The following is a 22,348-nucleotide window of genomic DNA, read 5'->3' as shown; positions in this document are numbered from 1 at the left end:
TAAAGGAAGACTCCCTCTCAGTTCTGCTTGCTTTTGGAAGTGATTTATACCTACACACATATACACATTTATTGTATCTGTATTACATATAAATACATGAGTCTGTATAAGTATATATAATGATTTACGCAGATTTTATCATTGTTATCTGTGAGAGTGTTAGTTCAACAAGCTACTCCACCATTACTGGAAGCCAGACCTCTGTTTTGTTCCTTTCTTGGATTTTATATAAATGGAATTATAAAATATATAGCCTTTTGAATATAATCTCTTTTATACAGCATTATGGTTGTGATATTCATCCATGCTATTGCATGTAGCTAGTGTTTGTTCATTTGTTGAAAATAATTAATTTTTAATGGTCATAAAATATCATAACATAAAATTTTAACCATTTTTAAGTGTACAGTTCAGCGACATTCAATACATTCACATAATTGTGTAGCCATAACCTCCAACCATCCACAGAACTATTTTCACCTTGCATTGAAACTTTGTGCCCATTAAGCAACAACTCCCTGTTATCCCTCCCTCTTGCCCACCATTCTCTTTTCCATCCCTATAAATTTGACTACTTTAAGTACCTTATATGTGTGGAATCATATAGTATTTTTCCTTTTGTGACTGGCTTTATTTCACTTAGCATAAAGTCCACAAGGTTCATCCATGTCATAACATGTGTCAGAATTCCTTCCTTTTAAGGGTGAATAGTATTCCACGATGTGTATACACCACATTTTTTTTGTGAATTCATCCGTTGATGGACACCTGGCTTGCTTCCAGCTTCTGGTTATTTTGAATAATGCTATGAATAACACAGGAGTATGTATACGTCTTTATACTTCTGCGTTCAGTTCTTTTGGGTGTATTCCCATAAATGGTGCTTTCAGATTCATTTTCTCACATGTAGGAGGGTTCTGCACACCTCCAACAAGCAATTCTTGGAATGTCATCTGGTCGCTAGATAATTCAACTCAATTTGATGCTGTCAACCCAGAGATACATCAGATTCCACAGGTTGAGGGCTCAGTCCCATAAGTCTGCACACCCACCTAACCTCACCTCAACTTCAGATGCCAGTTACAAGCCCAAGTTTTACCTGTACTTCTGACTGACTGGCTATAAACCAGAGGTTCCCACAACCTCCTCCTTGGGTTTGATTAATTTGCTAGAGTGGCTCACAAAACTCAGAAAAACATTTACTAGATCACCAGTTTATTATAAAACGATATAATTGTGAGAAGGGGCACAGATCTTTCATGTCATATCCAGATGCACCACTCTCCAAGCACTCCTTGTCATTGCCAACCTGGAAGCTCTCTGAACCGCCTTCTACTGGGATTTTTATGGAGGCTCCCTCACATAGGCATGATCAATTATTAACTCAGTTTCCAGCCACTCTCCTCTCTCTGGAGGATAAGGGGTAGTGCTAAAAATTCCAAGCTTCTAATCAGGGTTTGGTCTTTCTGGTGACCAACCCCCATCCAGGAGCCATTTAGGAACTCACCCAGAGTTGCCTCAATAGAACAAAAGATTCTCCTAGTATTCTTATCACTGGGTAAATTACAAGGGTTTTAGGAACTCTGTGCCAAGAACTGGAGGCAGAGGCCAATAAATATGTTTTTTATTATTTCAGAACCCATAAGTGGAATTTCTAGATCATATAGTAATTCTATTTTTAATTTTTGAATGAACTGCCATACTGTTTTCCACAGTTTTATATTCTCACCATCAGAGCACAAGGGTTCCAATTTCTCAACATCTTTGCCAACACTTGTTATTTTCTGATTTTGTGATGGTAATTATCTTAATGGGTGTGAAGAGGTATCTCATTGTGGTTTTATTTTGCATTTTCCTGATACTTAGTGATGTTGAGCATCTTTTCTTGTGTTTCCTGGTCATTTTATATCTTCTTGGAGAAATGTCCATTCAATTTCAATTTGCATTTTTAAATTGGGTTGCTTTTTTATTTTTGAGTTGTAGGAGTTATTTATTCTAGATATTAATTCCTTATCAGATATGTGATTCGCAAATATTTTCAACCATTCCATGGTTTCCCTTTTTACTCTGTTGATAGTATCTTCTGATACAGAAAACTTTTGCATTTTGATGAAGTTCAATTTGTTATTCTTTTTGTTACTTATGTCTTTGGTGTCATATTAAAGGAATCATTGTCGGCAATGTCATTTGGACCCAAATTTTGGAACCGAAAACACAGGTTTTACCCTGTGTTTTCTTCTAAGGATTTTATAACTTCAAGTCTAACATTTATATCTTTGATCCATTTTGAGTTAATTTTTGTATATGGTGTAAGATAAGGGTCCAACTCATTCTTTTGCATGTGGGTGTCCAATTATCCAGCACCATTTGGTACAAACTTATCCTTTCTCCAATGAATGGTCTTTGCACCCTTGTCAAAAATCATTTGACCATATATGCAAAGGTTTATTTCAGGGCTCTCTATACTATTTCCTTAGTATATTGTGTGTAGTTATGCCAGTACCACACTGTTTTGATTACTTTGTAGTAAGTTTTGAAATCAGGAAGTGTGAGTTCTCTAACTTTGTTCTTCTTTTTCTAGATTGTTTTAGCGATTTAGGGTCCCTTGAGAGTCCATATGAATTTTAGGATAGATTTTTCTATTTTTGCAAAAAATCATTGGAATTTTTACCTCCTTGAGTAAGTCGATTCTTAAGTATTTTATTCTTTTTGATGTTATTGTAAATAAAAATGTAAAGTTTGTAAATTTCCTTTTCAGATTATTTATTATTAATGTATAGAAGAACAAGTAATTTTTGTATGTGGATTTTGTGTCTCATTACTCTGCAGAATTTATTAGTTTTTACAATGTTTTTGTGGAATTTTTAGGGATTTCAACATATAAGATATTATGTGTAAACAAATATAATATTTCTTCTTCCTTTCCAATTTGGATGCTCTTTCTTTTTATTGCCTAATTGCTTTGGCTAGAACGTCTAATACCGTGTTGAAAAGTGGTGGTGAAAGTGGGCCTTCTTGCCTTTTTCCTGATGTTAGAGGAAAAGCTTTCAGTCTTTCACCATTGAATATGATGTTCTCTGTGGATTTCTATATATGGCTTTTATTTTGTTGAAGTAGCTTCCTTTTACTCTGAGGGTTTTCTAGTGTTTTTAACATGAAAGCATGTTTAGTTTCGTCAAACGCTTTTTCTGCATCCATCGAGACGATCATGTGTTTTTTTCCTTCATTCTGTTAATGTGGTTTATTACGTGGATTCATTTTCATATATTGAAACATCCTTGCATTCCAGAAATTAATCCAACTTAAAAATGATGTATATCCTTTTAATATTCTTCTGGATTTGGTTTGTTAGTATTTATTATTTATAATGATACTATTTATAATATTTATTATTGAGGATTTTTGTATCAATATTTGTCAAAGATATTGACCTGTAGTTTTCTTTTCTCTTAGTGTCTTTGGCTTTGATATCAGGGTAGTGCTAACCACATAGGATGACTTTAGAAGTATTCTCTCCTCTTCAACTTTTGAGCGAGTTTGAAAAGAATTGGTGTTAGTTAATTGAAAAAAAGTCTTTGGGCCCAGGAATAAATTCAGCATAAAATAAATACAAATAAATATTTTTTAAAAATGTGAAAAAGTTTTCTTACTAAAAAAATTAAAAATGAAGCAAGTACATCACTTATCACTTTATTTCTAAAAAGTTTTTTAACCTACTAGTAAGCATGAACAAATTGTTAGAATTAAAATGACTCGTGTTAATTTTCTTCATTGTAAATTTTCTGACATAATTATATGATGCCGTCATGTATGACATCTTTTATGAAAAAAATGGTCATTTTTTGTAGTATTTGAGAATATTATGAATTTTCCCAGTGGTCTCTGACAAAACTCTGATATGCAAAGTTATCTTTTCAACATATATGTCTTTACCAAATTAACAAACTCTGTCAGGTGCTAATTAATCAACTACTTTTCATATGATTCAGGTTCTCCATCACCGACTTCCTTAACCATCAGGAAATTCTACAACTTCTGCAAAATTAACAATTTTACCTTACACTCTATTTATCTCATGTGGTTTAAAACATCCAAAAATCATTGATAAACTGACCCTGCCCAAACTAAACCATGGTGAATTATAAAAGATGGTCACTGTTAAGTGGAGAGGGATTTCAGGTTGAACTTAATTTTATAAATGGTCAATTTATTACGGTGTATTGTCCTGTTATGTATTTTATTTCTTTTTTAAAGAAATGATAGTTGAGGGCACTTAGATAATAAGAAGTTGAGAAAATAAGGAACTCATATACTCTGTAAGCTTCAAATGTTTTCAAGCATAAGATACAATAAGAACTAAAAGTAAGAAATGGCAGAGGAAATAGAGATAAGGGGATGAAATTGCAAAACTGAATCTATAATAATATCTCAATGGCTACCGTTGTAGTGCCAAGAAAGTGGTGAAGTCAAAGAATTCATAAAGATGATAATAAACACACTACAAAGGAAAGAAACTGAAATTTTTATAGAGAGGATTTTTACAATGATATGACAGATAGAGAACAGGGAAGAGAAGTTGGAGTGAGAGACTATCTGCTTCTTAAATTATTTCCACTGTAGAGAACAAAAAACCAATTTGCTGAAATCTTTATTCCCCTCTATGACCCTATCTTTACCTGCAAAATCTCAGCCCTGAATCGATGTCAGAGTCGAGATTTTCCATCTCTGGGGAACAGAGCAATTAAGCTCATCTGAAACCTCAAGTGCCCAAGCTGTGAAATATGGCCGACCATCCATTCTCACAGAGGAGCCAACTGGAGGTAGGATTTTTGGTTCTGAATTCAGCTAAACATCTTCAAAGAATTGTACCTGGTCTTCCTTATCCAGGGCTATCAGTGAAGTGCTGGCTGGCTTTCAGAGAAGAGCAATTCACAGTCAGCTGGGACATTTTCTGTTGAGCTCTCTAGAGAAGGCTGTGGGGTTTGTCAGTAAGAGATGATTTCTATAAGAGTTATATTTTTTTTATTTTATTCAGAGGTTTATAAAGAAATTTACATGATAAGTATTATTATCAAGAAAAATGGTTGTGTATTCCTTGGTCATTTAAGCAAAATCTTCCTCTCAGAGCCTACCCATAGACAAAGCCAAGATTTAATCTGCAAGAGTCTGCCAGGCACTCTGTGGTCCATGGGAATCCCTCAAGTTGGCAGCCTGTTCCCTTGTGTCCTGTGCTGGTGTTCAATCTTCCATCTCTTCAGGGTACCACTAGACAGAGGCCTATCAGATCCTCAAGGGACTTGACATTTGAGAAATGTACTTTTCATTATCTTTATACATCTACACTTTTCAAAAAACTCTCAGCATGTCCAGTAATTGTGCAGCAGTATACCCAACAGTAAGGTTCTCACCATTGAAAGTTGAAACAAATAAATTTTGAAAAGGAAAAAGTGATCTTTGCAATTTTGTACAGATTAACACTGTAAGTAATATACTTTATATATTACCAATTTTGAGATTATTTGTATTTAAAAATACTGCTTCAAAACCTTAAATCATTGTAAGTGGTAGAGTCTGATATCTGCTTTGGCTGAACCATTGTATACAATGTCAGCCATAATTCCTCTATTCCAATATAATCTTATATGTGGGTGGTAATGGTTAGTTCTTATAGATTGTTTGAACACATGCATATCACAAAATACAAGTGGCCATTAAAAATTAAAATGTTCACCAAATACAAGATTATCTGATACCCAAAAAAAGAAAACATTACTGTAACATTAAGGCTACAACTGTGAAAAAGGAAGCCAAGATACACTCAAGTCAAGCTTTTGTTCAAAAGTTAATTGGCTCCTCTTTGAAACTTTATCATGTTTATTATGTAAGCAAGATACTTTCAGAGACTAGAATATAGAAAGTGCTTATTGGTAAGTTAACATTGTGATCATTTATTTTGTAAATGTTAATATGAGAGATGTAATTCATTTTCTACTATATTCAGATTTTCAAGTTCTGCTAAATCTAAGGCCACATTACTGGCAAGTTGGGATACCTCTAGTCATATGAAAAACATGAATCCTACACGGAAGCATATAAACTCTCTATTCATCAGGATCTAAATTCTAAAACATTCTAAGCTTTTGGAAGAAACCAATCATATTCCAAATTTACAGTAAGGCTGCATGTGCCATACAAGATCCTATAGGAAGAGAAATCCAGATTTTAAATAGAGGAGATTGTGCACAAAAATAAAGTACCTTTTCAAGTCTGAAAGGGGATTTCAAGAAAGAAGGGATTCTCAGAACATGTGGGAAGTGGTAAATAACTTAGCAAGGGCTCTCTAAAGGAAAACATATTGTGGACAAAAGAGCTTCACATGCAGAGAGCTAAAATGGCATCTCTGGAATCCTAACACTGAAACAGATGCAGAACTACTTTTTCCTAAAATTTAAAATGCATCTTATCCTCCAAACAAATACCACCTCCCTGCCTTGTGGCTTACCTGGGCATGGTGACGTGTTGGAATCATTTTTCTAATTCATTGGCTCTTAAACTTGATGGGCTCCAGAAGCACCTGGAGGCCTTGTTGAAACCCAGACTGTTGGGCCCTCAGAGTTTCCAGTTTAGCAGGTCTGCAGCAGCACCTGAGAATTTGCATTTCTACCCAGTTCCCAGGTGATGCTGATGCTGCTGGTCCAGGGACCCCACTTTGAGAACCACAGCCTAATTTAGACCCTATATATGGTTACCAAATCAATTATTTCATCCTTTGGCTGCCATTTTTCCTTTATCACATCAAAACCTTAGCTCCGAATCTCCTCATCTAGCAATGGGTATACTTGGAGAGTTTAACAGCTGGTCCTCTCTTCCGGCTCAGTTCTCCCTCTTCCTCTCAATACTACATTCTCTTGCCAGGTAATTGTTCCTTAAACATCAGTGCATCATAGATCTTCCTTGCTCAAAAACTCATGTCTCTTATGCTGAGCACAAGACATTTTAAATTCTCTACTTGGCTCATAAGGTCTTTAATAGCCTTACTTTAATAGCAAAATGCAGACACCCTGTTCCCTACTCTGCCTGCTATAAAGGAGTATGTGAGGATTACATAAGATACAGTCAGTTCTTGTTATGCACAGTGTGACATTCTATAAAGTCACTGGGAACACTGAATCAGTGAATATGACCCACTGCTCCTACGGGAAATGCAGTGTTAGGTTCCTGCAAGCCTTAGTCACATTTTCTTCAACTGATCAATACATAGCCTTGTTCTCTGTGTGTTTCTCTTTAAAGTCACCTTATTTAATATATAGTTGATATATTAACATTGAACTTAGACTAACAGCACTGTACCTCATGTCTCAAAGAAGCTTGTTGAACACACATACTTTCTCCATAAAGGCATGTCACAGCCTCTTGCCCTGAGGAACACCAGGGAACATTGCAGCACTACACACGGGGGACATATTAAACAGCCAAGTCACCAACACAGGCACAAAAAGATAGCAAATGAGGCACTAAACGGACTGCAAGAAGGACACTTGTTTACAGCATGGGCTGAAACAACAGGGCAGAGCGTCACCTTGTTCCCCTCAACTGGGAACGTGTACTTCGAGTGAATCAAATATTTCACCACTTTGCGCTTATCTGCAAATGGACAAGAAAGCCCTGTGAGTGTTGATTTGGGGGCTGCCAGTACATTTTAGCTAGTAGGCAATTGTGCAGACACAGAATCCACAAATAATGAGGATCAACTATATTATGAAAACACGTTTTCAAAACCAGAGTATTGTTCAGATATAAGAGCAATAATGATAACCCCACAGCTAACATGTTAATGCCTACTATGCGCCAGGAGCTCTTCTAAACACTTTACATAAGTTAATGCATTTATATCTCACTAAAACCCTGTGAGACAGGAGTTCTCAGTAGCCCCATTTTATAGATGAGGAAACTAAGGCTCAGAGAGTAAATACTTTGCACAAGTTCCCCAGTTAAAAGTGGGATCACTGGGATTGGTGTCCAGACAAACTGGTCCAAATCTCACAGCCTCAACCACTATGGTAGGAACGTGAGCGAATTTTCTACCACTCCCCAAAAAACCCCTTCTGCTCCAGCCAGAGTTGTCTCCCACATACTTATTCACTCATGAAACATTTTCTGAGTGCCCCCAAGGTATCAGGTACTGTGTTTAGATACTGGAGGGACAAATAGAATGTCAACGCAAATAATCCATAAAAAATCTATAAAACCTAATTGGGGTGAGTTTATTATGAGTCAACCTTTGATGACCATATAGCCCGGGAGAATCTTTTCACAAAGAAATGGAGCACTCCAAATAAGTGGGGTGTACAGAGCGGTTATATGCCACCAAAGAGCATGTACCACATGTGATTGCAATATCTCTTTTACAATAGCCACGACATTGACCTGTTGGCACCTGGATTGATGAACACTGTGGATATCAGATGTGCTGTCTCCATGGGCGTGGCTGTTGTCTCAAGTTGGGTTGTCACAGGATGAGCACAGCAATCAAATCCTAGACTAGGGAGAAATGTTTATCCTTAAGGAAATGTCAATGTGGTGAAGTGGCATTTACATCTTAAGGGCATTGCTTTTGTCTTTGGGACACGTTAATTGCTTAAAGCGGATATCTGGATGAACAGAAGCTACAGGCCCCTTTTGGGGAAAAAAAAACAAGGTCAGGCCCAATTAGTTTTACACCAAATGGCTTCCTCATATGCTCCAATATATCCTATTGCTTGCCATTTATTTATCGTTTTCCCCCTTTTGATCTATAATCTTTTGATAGAAAACATTGATGATCAAAATATTGTCCCTTGGTGCCAGGGTGCTTGCCTTCTTCCCTGGGTTTATCATGTCCCTGGGTGCCAGGCTTTTTTTTTATCTCATCTATTTGTCTAGTTGTCCACGTTATGGGGAATTAGTCGGATATTGTGGACAAGCAAAGAGGTATATATATATATAAAAATAGAGAAAGTATTTCATGGGTTTTGGATAATTTTAGGTTGTTGCACAAACATTGCATATGCGCCTTTTTAAAAATACTATAGCCCCTTGTGTACATTGTGCACAATTATAGAACAAGTACGGTAACAATGATAATAATTTAACATTTTTTTAAAAGATTAGTTTACAATGAGATTTTAGGCATAGTCCTTATCAGAGAAGGATATTTGTCCAAGGTTATAAGATTGATTGGCCATCTCAAGTCGCCGAGCCATCATTACTCTATTTTGCATGACAGTCTTACAGCACTGAGTAAAGAAAACAACAATCAGTTTGAATATTATGATTAGTACAAGAATTCCAAGATGTAATAGAAATAGGACTTGCAATCCAGATCGAAAAAGGGAACCAATACCAGAAGGGAGCTCATGGTGCTCAGGGCAAGCTACCCCAGGAGGCACCACTCTGGTATGTGGATTATTTCGAGCTGAAAACAATAAGGACTCAGAGAACTCAGGAAGAATATTTGAATTTCCCCTCCCAAACTGCCTAAAGAATTTAAAACAAAAGATCTGTTTCAAGAAGGAGTTATTATCATGATGGCTGTAAAGATAATGTAGGATAGAGGTTACAATAGGAAAGGCACCAAGTCTCTTTTATCAAAAACTCTATCTCTCCCTGACCACATTATCTATAGATGACCCTGAGAAGAGTTGTCAGGCAAACATTTGCATTTCTATCTCCATGTGAGTTGTCTTCTTACCCTCTGAGGTCCCAGACCACTACCCATCCCCAACACCTTCCTCACCTTTAGCTGCAATACTTAAGTGGACAGCTTAGACAGAGGGACGAGTTGCTCATTTCTGAGTTTCTCCCATGTATACATGTTATTAAACTTGGTTTTATTTTCTCCTGCTAACCTGTCTGGTTAATTATTTGGCCAGCCATAAGAACCTTAAAGAAAATGGCAGAGGGAGATTCTCTCTCTCTCCCGACAGTTTTGGCGCCCAAAGTGGGGCCACACTGGCTGGCAAATTGCCTTCTCTGGCTGGAAGAACTGCCTTCTCCCTGGACTATTGCAGATGATGAGATACGGGAATGCCTGATGAAAGCCGGCGGAAGGTAAGACTTCTTACCACGTCAGCCACCAGGAATCTCTATCTGTGGAGTCTGGTGGAAGGAAGCGGTGAGAATTTTTTTCTCTTTCTAAATTTAGATTGGCAGGAGAAAATATTTGGGAAACTAGTTTCTTGTGCTTTTAATGACGTTGGTAAATTTGGTAGAGTACTCTTGGTTTTGATCTTGATCACTTTTCCTCCCAGAGATAGTCTCTGTTTTTCTCTTTTGTGTCTGTCTTTTGTATCATGTGTGATAAGAAGGAAATACCTTAGGGTAGAACGCAGGCATAGGCTCTATAAGCCTGCTCTCTGGGCCGTCCCCACAGACTGGTGAGTTTGCAAGTCTCACCAGACTGGCGTCTATTAAGACAAACTTTGCTGTGGGTTAATATGCACATGAAGTGAAGGCCATTGCCAAGGACATCTTGGAAGCCAAAATGGCCGCAAATTTGGTGGGCACGAGTCGAGCAGTTAAGAGCCATTAGGGCACTTGCCACTTTCAGAAGACTCCCATGACAGGATAAGTTGGGTCACGGAATGGGGTAGATGACTCAGGTCCCTCGCCAACTCCAAGAAAATGTCCGTGCAATGGCAAGGTACTCTGTAAAGCACACAGTCCCTAACCCCATGGCACTTCCCCCCCAGGTATTATTCTGGCTCCAAGAGACCTAAGGAGTGGCTAAAGCTGTCATTGTGCACATAAGAAAAAAACCGGATGAGGTTTTCTCTTCTGTCTTGTTCTGTGTCCTGAGAAAACTTGGCTTTGTGACCAGTGAGAATCTTCTCCTTGGTCTCCACCATACAGAAGGTGCATTTACCAGCGTGCCCCTTGGTGGCCAGTCGAGTAGGCTGGGGTTCTGAACTGTCTCTTTGTCTGGCTGTGCCAACCTTTCTGGGGAGTTTGTCATAAAGGGCCCAGTCCATAAGGGCTTTTGTTGTCTTAACCTTCGTTGCTTGTTAGTGCTGGAAAAATCACATCCCAATATCACCTGCCCCGTGTCACAGATTAGCGGCTCTGTGACTGGAGGCGTCCCACACTATTGTGGGAGACCTGAGACACCGTTTTCACTACACCATCCTTACCGCCTGTGCAATGAAGGTCTTTATTTTCTCTGAATATATTTGGGAGTGAATTCTGTGGATCATGGGGGCTACATCATCTGCGCCCTCACCAGGGATGCCTCTTGCGTCCAAGGTAAAGATTTACTCTAAGCGTGGAAAGTTACTTCTAGATCTTTCCTTAAAAAGGCTTATTGGATTGAGTCACTATTAGAATAAATATACAAATGAAGATCCTACTCATCAATGGCCAGACACAGATCCTTTGAGTTAGGAAAATTTCTAAATTGGGGGACAAAAGAATGTTTTCAGAGCTCTCACACAATTGTTTAATTGGTACACAAAAATGGGCCAGAAAAAGGAAGGGAAAAATTTGAATAGCCTTAAGACCTCGACTCAGGCTACAATTGAATTAAGAACATGTAAAAGTGTAAATATTGATAAGATTATAAAGGTTGGAAAGTTTGAGCTAATTTTATATAAAGAGGTTACATCAACTTTGCCTGAGTATGTTTTAAAATGTGTGGCTGGGGGGCCGGCCCCGTGGCTCAGCGGTTAATTGCGCACTCTCCGCTTCCGGCAGCCGGGGTTCGGTTCCCGGGTGCACACCGAGGCACCGCTTCTCTGCCCATGCTGACGCAGCGTCCCACATACAGCAACTAGAAGGATGTGCAACTATGACATACAACTGTCTGCTGGGGCTTTGGGGAAAAAAAGAAGGAGGACTGGCAATAGATGTTAGCTCAGAGCCGGTCTTCCTCAGGAAAAAGAGGCGGATTAGTATGGATGTTAGCTCAAGGCTGATCTTCCTCAGAAAAATAAATAAATAAAATATAAAATAAAATAAAATAAATAAAATAAAATAAAATAAAATAATAAAATAAAATAAAATAAATAAAATAAAATAAAATGTCTGACTGGGAATGCTTCCCTTGTTCAAAATTATAAGACCAAGACCTATTGATAAAAATCTTAATGATAACTATGTTTAAAGGTATAAGAGTTGATGAAATTTTGTAGAAAAAACCGATGTTATTTCTGTTACAGAACTGGTTAACAAAAATAGTAATTTAAATGATGGCTAATTTTATCTGAAGTCTTATGAAGTCTTGTAGGCAATCTAAATAATTATTGGGAATAAGTAAATAATTGTGAAAAAGATGAATGTTGGATGAACTTTAAACAATAATTTTGTCTTATGGTGGTTACAGCTTCCAAACTCTTTTTGGTGACTTAAAACTTTAGAGTTTTGCTAAATTTTATGATAAAAATACTCTGTGTCATCATTTCCAAACAACATAATATGTTAGACATTGATTGCTAAATGTACATTTGTCTACTTTTGGCTTTTCATTACAGGAAAACTAAAAGGTGTTTTGGGTCTATTGGTAAACATGTGTTTTATTAAAAGTTGTACTATAAAGTAACATATTTCTAGAAGTTATGAAGTGTTTATAAATTTTCCAAGCCACAAGATACCAATGTAAAAGAATGTTTATAATTGTTTACTTAGTTTTTACTTACAAATTAAGGTTTCTAAAGGTTAAAATTTCTAATTAATATATGTGATTGAGGCTACTAAAAATTAAGAAAAATATATCTGTGTACAGGGAAAATAAGATATATAAAAAAGGTACAAAGAATGAAAATACTTTGATTAAGAAAGGTAAATTTGTCCTCAAGTACTAGGAGGGAAAAGAAAGATATAAGACAAATTCTGAAGGTAAAAAGGAAGTTATAGAAAGTTTATGGAAGAGGAATTCTGGAAAAAGAGTTTTATGCATGGTCAAGTTGGCTAAGATTAAAAGGAATTTAATTAAGTAAATGAGTTTTAATAGCAGAAGTAAGCTGGTGCAAAATTAAAATTTGGTCTTCTGTCTCTTAAAAGGATAATTTGCTTAAACATGATAAAGAGGATACAAAAGATTTTTCTTTACCTCTGAGTAAGTCTACCTAAAAGACAGAAAATCTATGTTTTGTTAAAATAATTTCCTGTGTTCAAAAGACTGAGGTCTCTCTATTGAGGCTTTTTGGACTGTTAATGCTCTGTTTGCTTTAACTTTTTATATTTTTGACAAGATCCCCAAAATTCATATCATAAATAAAGTCTTTTTTTTTACTTTTTTTTCTTTGAGAATTTTCAAAGTGCCCTGGAATTTCTCAAAGATATTTGCTCTCTTCCTATAAGGAGGAAGATACTAAACTTACGGGGTTTATTCAGTATGTTAAACTATGTGAAAAGCATTGTCAGACAAGTGATGATAAGTCTGCTTAGGTGGTATTATGTGGGTAAATGTTATTGACAAAGGTGTTTTAAAATTGTATAACATTACTGAAATTCTGATCTGTCCTGGTTATCAGTCATAATTCTGGTTATTATTATTTTAAAGTGTTGTATGTCACAGAATTAACCAAATTTCTCTGTCAATTGTCATTTTTGAGGTCTTGTTTACAGACATTTCTTGGCTCTAATGCTTTTGCAAAATATGTTTCAACTTCAAAAAAATTCATAGAAAGGACTCTGACATTTATACTGTAACACAGGTTTCTAACAAACTTTCTGATCATAAAGCTTAACTTGGTAAAAAAATTACAGAAATCCGATGGAGAGACTGATAACTTCATGAAGCTGCTAACAAAAAGAGTGGGATCAAGAATGGATTACACAGGACTGAATGAACTGATAAGGATGATTATAATTTTTATGATTTTTCATTTGAAGTATTGCTGAATTTTTAATATTTTGTTTTTTCAGATTTAAGGAAAACTTTTTCTCTTTTCTCCTGAGCTAGCTATGACTTATAGCAATTTGGTAAATGATACTTTTGCAAGTAAAATGGAAATATTTATCTTTTTCTCTCTACCTGATCCCTCCAGGATTTGGAAACTCTAAGTAAGTTAGTATTGTTGTTTTCATGGCAATATAGTTATTTGCATAAGTTCAATAAGACTCTGTTCTCCTTATAACGGGACACAATTGGAAACACTGGTTATATTACCAAGGTGGTGACTGGAACATCATATTTGTGATATAACCATACAGCTTTTGAGGAATGAAGATTGGATTTTATAGAGTAAAGCCACGTGGAAATATTGGCTTTGTACCTTATGTTCCAAGCAGCACTTACCAGGATAAGTAAAGAATGTCACTTATCTGGCAGGTACAAGGAACCTCGAAATATTTTGGGGGAACCTTGGAAGAGGGGAATTCACCCAAATCTGTAGGTATTGCAGGCAAAGTGATGACAAAGTCCTTGGCTTGGCTTTCTTGGCCTCGAGAGGCCTTTGAAGTTCAATGTGAGATTCCTTATAAAAAGTTCCAGCAAAGCAGATTTAAAAGAGCCTATGTGATCAATTGCTATTCTTGCTGTACTTATGTAAATAATTGTGCCAACTCTATTGGAACTAGACTTATTTTGCAAACTAGTTAGCTTTAATTTGGCTATCTTAATAAAAATGAGGGTGATTTTAGAGGGGAAAATTATATTTCAGTAAAACTATAGTATACATTTGCGGATATTAGATCCTAGTTTTTTAAATTGTCTTTTGAGGTTTTTATTTTATATCTGTTGACTGGATTGGATCCTGATTTCTTCTAGTCTCCTGAAATATCTGGCTACAGATCTCCAAACTAATGTTTTTCATTTTTTTCCCATTGTTTTCATTTGGAATCACTGAAAACTGAACCTACCCTTTTTCCTGAAGCCTTACAAACTGAAGCTGATGGACTTGATATAAACTTAAGAGATGACCCGATGACATCATCAGAGACATTTTAAACTGCAAAAGATGCTTTGATGCTGACATCTAAAAATCTTCTTAACTGGCCCTCCCCTAAACTCAGAAACTGCTTTACAACTTGCTCCAACCATTAACCTTGTTTTTCTTTCGTTTACATAGAAATGCTTCTATTAAATACTTGATTGCTTGCTTCCACAATATAGGCATAACCTTGAGAGCCCACCTGCATCACCACCTTCTAAAATGAATTTAATTGAACTGATCTATTATCAGGACTAAGAAATGTGTTCAGTGAGATGAAACAATCTACCAACTCAGCGTCTGGACTATGAAACTTCTTTAAGTTTCAAAAGGACTGTGAAACCTCTAGGGAAGTTTCAGATGAGGGAACTGATGGTGCCCAGGGCAAGCTACCCCAGGAGGCACCACTCTGGTATGTGGATTATTTCGAGCTGAAGACAATAAGGACTCAGAGAACTCAGGAAGAATATTTGAGTTTCCCCTCCCAAACTGCCTGAAGAATTTAAAACAAAAGATCTGTTTCAAGAAGGAGTTATTATCATGATGGCTGTAAAGATAATGTAGGATAGAGGTTACAATAGAAAAGGCACCAAGCCTCTTTTATCAAAAACTCTATCTCTCCCTGACCACATTATCTATAGATGACCCTGAGAAGAGTTGCCATGCAAACATTTGCATTTCTATCTCCATGTGAGTTGTCTTCTTGCCCTCTGAGGTCCCAGACCACTACCCATCCCTGACACCTTCCTCACCTTTAGCTACAATACTTAAGCGGACAGCTTAGACAGAGGGACGAGTTGCTCATTTCTGAGTTTCTCCCATGTATACATGTTATTATTAAACTTGGTATTATTTTCTCCTGCTAACCTGTCTGGTTAATTATTTGGCCAGCCATAAGAACCTTAAGGAAAAGGGCAGAGGGAGATTCTCCCGACAGAGCTGACCAAAAAAATCAAGGCTGGGTGTAGGATCGCTTAGGGCATTCACTTGTTTTTTTCATGTGCTTTAGTAGAGATGACACATTGGAAGACTGGTCAGGTATAAAAACACAGCATTCGGTTTGAATGATCGCACATGTACCACCTTGGGATGCTGTAAGAATATCTAAGGCCATTCTATTTTGAAGGACAGCTATTCTCATTAAAGACATTTCAGTATTTAATAAAACTCTTGTTACCTGACTATCATTAAGGGCTTGTAGAGTAAATTTTGTCAGAGCCTGTCTATGAGATATGACATCTTCTAGCCCCAAGGAAGGAGCAAATATAGCTGCTAGGTGGTCATACTAGTGGAATACTGAACCAGCCCCTCTGTCCTTAAGGAGAAGCAGATTGGCAACAGATATTAGATCTGGGCGAATCTTTCCCTGTATCCAAAAGAAGACCAGAGTGCAGCACCCTAACCATCCTGGTGACAGCCAAAGCCAGAGGTTTGTTCCACATAACCACTGAGTTCAATTAGGAGCCGTTTAATACAAGCTTGGTCTTCGAGACCAGTCTGTACCAAACCAATCACTTTTTTTAAGTATAATAGTATTCTGACATGACTCAGGGGGGTATCCAGCCTATCTTTCAAGTGTAATTTGGTAGATTTTGTTTGGAATGATTTCTCTGCTCCCAACATAAAGGTGCTGGTATGTTTAAAGTTCCAAGGCTAGAAGTAAGCCAAACATATCCATCCCAAATTTGTGTGAAACTTTCCGTAGTTTTTACTGTAATGTCTGGTTTCTTTTGTTTATCTGCAATTTGTTGGGATAACTGGGTGGTTTGAGTAACAGAAAAAGAATAACCGTAACCTGTATTATTAATGGTACGGGCTATTGGCCCATACCATTGGCCCATACCATATCCATTTCAGGATCATAATTACTAATATCAGACAAAGTGCAAACATTAGAACTAGCTCTTTCTATCACAATAAATTGATTTAGAGCTTTCCAATCCGTGCCTTGAAAGAGAGAGACCCACCAAGGCAACCCAGAGGTCTTAGAAAGTGGAAGTTGGCTACATATCCAACAAGTGGACGGATTTTTGTATATAGCAAAGGAATGAGCCCATTGCAGAAAAATATTGCCATCAGAGGTCCATTGAGATGTAGTTTGGAAAACAAACATAGCATTAGAAAAACTTTACATGGCATTTTTTTTTTGGTAATTAACAAAAGGTTTTGTAATTAGGTTCTAATCTATCTTATAAAGTTGAAGGGTAAAGTATTGGTGTAGGAAAACGGTAAGGCAATATAGATATTGATTATTTTAGCAATTACATAAAGCTTAAACTTTACGAGGGTTTACATGAGGAGATATAAAGTTAGGAATACAGGCCTGGTCCGGAGTCTTGGGACAGCTGTCTACAACAGATGTTGTCTTCTTCTCATCCTGGTTTGGAAATATTCATCTTGGTCAGTCGAAGTCAGGTGTCAGAGACTACAGTTGAAGTCCATTCAGGTGGAGAAGCCTTTTATAAATGAGAAATGTGAGGCCATGAATCTACACCTTTAAATTTTGCAGCACATGGCTTGGTTAAAAACACCTGATATGGTCCTTTCCAACGGGGCTGCAAAGAGTCATTTATCAGATGTCTTTTCCAATAAACAAAATCTCCAGGTTGTACTCCATGATCCTTAAGGTCTTATTCTCCTGGGAGCTTAATGTGAAATGAATTAGCTACCAATTTCTCGTTTCTTTTAGGAGCCACAATGAGACCTTGACAATAATGTAAAATATCTCCTTTAAGTAAAGTTGGTTCATACATTACGTCGTCTAATTGCATAGGTCGTCCAGTTATTATTTCAAAAGGAGACAGTCGATGTTTACCAAAGAGCGTAGATCTAAGATTGAGGAGCACTAGCAGAAGAGCATTTGGCCATGAGAGACTAAAAAGCTTTCTGAAAGCTTTGCCAATTGAATTTTGATGGTGCCATTAGTTCTTTCCATCAATCCTGAGGATTGGGGATGGTAAGTGCAGTGAAAATGCTGCATTATTGGGCAAATATTACAAACAGATTTAATTATTTGTCCAGTGAAATAAGTTCCCTGGTCACTATGTAACTCGGTAGTCATTCCCCAAACAGGAATTATTCTAATAGTAATTTTCCTACTGTTAGAGCCGTTGCTCTTCTGCAAGGAAAGGCCTTAAGCCAATGTGAGAACATACAGATAATTACCAAGATGTATTTATATCCTTGAGATGGTGGCATTTGGACAAAGTCCACTTACCATACCTCAAAGGGTCCCTTAGGAAGGTGAAAGTGGCCTTGTGACCCATGAAGTGGTTTCCCTGGATTATATTTTGGGCATATAACACAAGGAGTATAAGCTTTATGGGCCACTGTGGGAAAGAGTTTCCTAAAGTATTGTTTTGCCCATAAAATCATCTTTTCAAGTGCCCAGTGGGTTAGTTGGTGTTTATGCTGGAGCAGGGGCAATTGTGCTCCAACAGGTACTGTGGGTTTCCTATTGGGCCCAAACCACATCTGTGAGGGGGTGTCAAAAATTCGCCCTTTTGACTGCCATATCTGTTTTTCTTCTTCCATAGCCACTTCTTTGGCCTGTAGAAGGAAGTCTTTTACTGAGTTAGCAGAGTTAATAGGAAGCAGCAGGCATTCTCGAGGCTGGGTAGGGCAAGCCTTCAAGGCTGCTTGTTTAGGAGCTGCATCAGCAAGCTAGTTTACTGTAGCTTCTAAAGTATCAGATTTGGAATGCCCTGGCATTTTAATAATCGCTAGTTGTCTCGGTAGCTGTATGGAATTTAATAATTTTGCAACCTGTTTCCTATTCTTCATAGGCTGACCTGAAGAGGTTAAAAGTCCTCGTTGTTTCCACAGCATTCCCAAATCACGTGTTACTCTCAAAGCATGACGGCTCTCAGTGTAGATACTTGCTACCTGGTCTCTGGCCAATTGACAAACTCGAGTTAAAGCAATTAACTCAGCTTGCTGTGCTGACTTTAACTCTGGTAAATAAGAACTCTCGATTATGTCTACTGAGGACGTTACTGCCTATCCAGCCTGATAATGTCCTTGTTCATCCTTTGAGTAAGATCCATCTGTAAACCAAATTAGATCAGCATTATCAATGGGAGTTTCTTGCAAATCATTCCTAGGAGTAAGTAGATAATTAATTAATAAAACACACTCGTGGGCAACTTCTTGTGATGCTGGAAGTAAAGTTGCAGGGTTAAGATAATTACACCGAGCTAAGGTAATATTAGGAGCAGAGACCAACAGAACTTCATAGGAGGCTAGCCGGCTGACAGAGTAATGCTGAGTGTGATGAGAATTTAGGAGAGATTTGACTGAGTGAAGAAGATAGATAGCCAAAGGAATCCCCATCACTATTTCTTCAGTGGTCTTGCATAAGAACGCTGTTGCTGAAATGGCTCTAATACAAGGTGGAAGCCCTTTTGCCACTGAATCTAAATGCTGACTATAATACCCTATAGGTCGCTGTTGACCTCCGTGTTTTTGAGTTAAGATACCTAAGGCATTTCCTTTATCTTCATGTAGGAAGAGGAATAATGGCAAGCTGTAATTAGGATGTCCTAAGGCTGGTACTTGGGCCAAAACAGACTTGAAGGTAGTTACTGCCTTCTCTCCTTCTGGTGTCCATTCAATTAAATCAGGCTGGTCAGACTTAGTAACATATGTAAGGGCTGGGTAATAAGTGAAATGTTAGGTACCCAGTTCCTGCAATATCCAGTTAGTCCTAGGAATCCTCTTAACTGTTTGTCTTAGGGAGAGTAAAAGCCAGGATTCTTTTAATCCTTTCAGAATCAATCAACAGTCCATCTTTAGATATCAAGTGTATTAGATATTTTACAATAGGCAGGCAAAAATGTAATTTGTCCTTGGACACTTTATGCCCTTTAGATGCTAGCTGTTGCAATAGATAAATTGTGCCCTTCTGAGAACCCAACTTAGTGTTTGAACACAAGAACAAATCATCCACATATTGAATTAAAGTGGAGTCATTAGGGAATTCTGTATTCACTAAGTCAGCCTTGAGTATCCGGGAAAAATAAGTGGGGCTTTCAGTCTAGCCCTGTGGCAACACTGTCCTGGTATCCTGGCGATCTTCCCACGTGAAGGCAAAAAGATATTGACTATCCTTTTCCATGGGAATGCTAAAGAAAGCACTGCATAAATCAATGACTGAGCAATAGCAGCTGTTAGTTAGAATGGTTGAGAGCAAAGTGTGTGGGTTAGGATCCACAGGATGTCGGGGAATCACGATATTATTTATAGCTCTGAGATCTTGAACAAATCTCCCGCCTTTCCCATTCGGCTTTTTTACGGGCAAGATAGGTATATTACAGGGACTAGCACAAGGAAATATAAGTCTCTTTTCAAGAAATTCCTGAATGATAAGCCTCATCCCATTTAATGTTTCTGGTTTAAGTGGATATTGCCGAATATTAGGTAGAGGTTTAGAGTTGTCAACAGTCACCTTAATAGGAGTGGCTGATTTAATTTTCCCAATATCTGAAGAGGATGATGACCATAATTATCTAGACACTTGTAATAACAGGTCATCAGTTTTCTCTTCTTCTATTTGAGTCATTGATTTCACAGTCATCAACCTTTCAGCAATTACATTCTGGTCAGCATCCCGATTTTCTGAATCCAGAAGCATTTTGCCCTTTTGTGAAAAGGCAATATGGGCGTTGTATGCTTCTAAAAGATCTCGTCCAATCAAATGAATTGGAGCACATTTAACCAGAAGAAATGCATTTTTTCCTGTGATGGTTCTTAATTGAAAAATGATTGGTTCTGATTTAAAAACCTGCATTGGAAAATTCGAAACACTTACCATTTGAACTGTCTGTTTACTCCGAGGGAGAGGGCAATGAATAAGGGTAGGGCTGAGGACAGATAAGGTAGCCCCGGTATCTACTAGGGCCTTTAAAGTTTCCCCTCTAATAGTTATCTCAATTTTCCCTAAGGCATTTGTGAGGAGGAGGGGAAATGCCCTCTGGTAATCCTCTGAGCAGCCTAATTCCTGTTTATTGCTGTCACGCCCTAAGTCCCATTTGAGTTTCCGGCAGTGTCGTTTGAAATGACCAGGCTTTTTGCAATAGTAACAGACAAGGTCATTTCGTTTCTGGTTAGATTTGAAAAGGTTTGCTTTTGTTGGGGGCACTAAGCTGTTGTAGCTGTATACTCATAAGCTTAGTGGCCTTTTTGTTTTCTGTAATGTTTTAGAGAGTTTATCTGTAATAGTGACAAGAGCACTAGTGTGCCTTAAAGTGCAATCCAGTTCATGTCTCTTAACTAACTTTGCTAATTCCTCATCTAATCCTTCTAAAAAAATTGAATTGAAAATTGAATCATTCTGGTGATCCTCAAAACTTTCAGGAGCCATCCCAGAGTGCTGTTTGAATGTTTTCTCAAGCCTTTCAAAATAATCAAAGATAGATTCCTCGGGTCTATGCTTACATTACTGGAATTTAGCACCATCTATCTTCCTGGAAAAAATTACTGGAATGGCTTTGTGTAAGTTTTGAGCGATATCCCTACACTCCTTAAGGCCATGAGGCTCATGCTTATGGAAATCCTCCAGGGGGTCTCCAATCTGCCTCTTTTATCCATTCATTTGTTTTGTTCTCAGACACCAGCAAATGCACAAGCTGATATAAATCTGAACATCCTGGTGCATATGTTCTAACAATTAAGTCAAATTCTCGAGCAAACCCTAAAGGATCTTGCAAAGGGTCTGGGAAGCCCTTTGTCAAATTCTTAAGTTCAGTTCTAGTCCAGAGAGTATACACAAGAGCAGGCTCACCTCTCCCAGTAACAGGTTTCTCCTTAAAGGGAGCCACTATAACTTTAGGTCTTTCAGTATCTGCCCCTGAGTGTTACTCCTTGTTTTCTCTAGGGGTGGAGGAGGAGGGAAAGGTGCAGGAGGAGGAGGAGATGAGCTCTGAGGTGCCGAAAGCGGGTGGCGGTGGAGGAGGTAGAGGAGGTGAGGGGGGTGGACAGCTTCTGACTTCTTATCTCTCTTTAATTCAGAAAGAGTCTCTGTCAATTTACAGTTAGTCTCCTGTAAAGAAGTCATTTTACTATTATTACGCTTTGAAGCCTCTAAATGCCAAGCACATAAGCTTCTCTTTCTTTTGTTTTGGTTTTATTGCCGGCTTTTTCAACCTATGCACGCAAATACAGTAGTTTTCAGAAGTCAAACTTTCCCCATTTTGGCCATTTACGACCTAAGTCATCCTTGGTTAATCTCTCCCATTTAGTTAAATATTTGCAAGCATTGTTGCAGTATGCATTATACATGAAACCCGCTGCAGTCCCATGGGGGGTTGTCCTTCCGGGAGCCAGCTGGCTTTTGAAGCACGGCTTCCCATTTTCTTTTAGTTCTGTTTGTTTGTTTTTTATAAAGTCTGAACAACTTCTAGGAACTGTGTAGTGGGTCACAAGTGTGCTGCTTTGAGTGTTAC

At 37.7% G+C, this 22,348-nt stretch overlaps 1 long non-coding RNA gene across 2 annotated transcripts in view; it reads left to right on the top strand.

Moving 5' to 3' along the window:
• Positions 1-22,348, top strand: part of LOC131402916 (uncharacterized) — a 43,510-nt gene that overhangs the window by 5,725 nt on the left and 15,437 nt on the right. The window contains exon 3 of one of the 2 annotated variants that reach the window (XR_009219068.1): positions 5,126-5,301. The exons of the other annotated variant lie outside the window; for it this stretch is intronic. This is a non-coding gene — a long non-coding RNA (uncharacterized LOC131402916). Of the gene's footprint in view, positions 1-5,125; positions 5,302-22,348 lie in introns of those variants that run through there. 2 annotated transcript variants of the gene reach the window in all.

Source organism: Diceros bicornis, unplaced genomic scaffold (genome assembly GCF_020826845.1).
Source record: "Diceros bicornis minor isolate mBicDic1 unplaced genomic scaffold, mDicBic1.mat.cur scaffold_355_ctg1, whole genome shotgun sequence".
Taxonomy (NCBI): Eukaryota; Metazoa; Chordata; class Mammalia; order Perissodactyla; family Rhinocerotidae; genus Diceros; species Diceros bicornis.
The sequence above is the reverse complement of the archived record's forward strand: the minus strand, read 5'-3'. Positions and strand labels throughout refer to the sequence as shown.